This window comes from Symsagittifera roscoffensis, chromosome 2, assembly GCF_963678635.1.
Source record: "Symsagittifera roscoffensis chromosome 2, txSymRosc1.1, whole genome shotgun sequence".
Lineage (NCBI taxonomy): Eukaryota > Metazoa > Xenacoelomorpha > Acoela > Convolutidae > Symsagittifera > Symsagittifera roscoffensis.
The window spans coordinates 12,654,450-12,655,456 of NC_087063.1; positions in this window are offsets into that span (position 1 = coordinate 12,654,450).

Sequence of the window (1,007 nt, forward strand, 5' to 3'; positions counted from 1 at the left end):
TTACATGTAGACTCAACTTAGATCATCTCTACACTTAACCACACGTGTAGCTAATGATTTATGCTAGGTGGACCGCCTCTCCTCTAGTCAAAGTTAGACTGAGCCGAAGGCTCCAGAACTTATCATGTCTCACTTAACAACTAATCTGTTCATGCTACTAATCAAAGCTGACTGAACCGTTGTTTTTGTGCTACTTTCAGACCACTTTAAGACCTCTTACACTTCGGAAACGCCCAGTTTTTGAGATCATACTTTCGTCTTTTTTTCAATCGACTCGAGCATAACAAAATTGCTTTAGATTCCTAATTATACATAGTAGCGAAAAGTAAAATTCATTCAATTTTTGTCAATATATTGATTGCCCAAATTTCTTGCCCGTTTACCGTCAGGTGAAAATTTTGAAGCGATTTGATGAGCATTTTTACCCTTCCCACACCTGTTGTAATAAATTTTCAAATTTTTTATGGAAAATTTTGAGCCCTTCTCCCCTTTTCGAGATATTTCCGAAAGAGGAAGGCGGATTTTCTAAAAAAAAAAACATTTCGAAGAGGGCGGATTTTGGTACCACAAGCAATTTTTTAAAAAAAAACGGGCAAGAACGACGTTTAAGGGCATTTTTAGAAATTTTTGGCCAAAAAATTGCGTTTTTTGAGCGCTCCTTTTTCAAAATTACCTATATGGGGGCCCAAGGGCAGAAAAAACTTAAGGACCGGTTAGCTAAAACTGCATATTATAATAGGATGGCCATACTTTTCACCCATATATTTTAAAATAGATGATTTTAATTACAGAGCAGGGCATACTTTTGGCAAAGGGGGTTCAAATTCCCGAAGGAAAAGAACGCCCTCGCCCCTTAAATCCACCCCTCATATTAATCAAAACTAGAATATCATATTAAAAGCAGAAAAAAGTGCTCCTTTTGTCCAAAAAAAAACCACATTTATGTCCAATTTTTTTAAGCCAATCACAGTGTTTGATTTAATTTAAATCCGCCGGTGGTGTGTGAG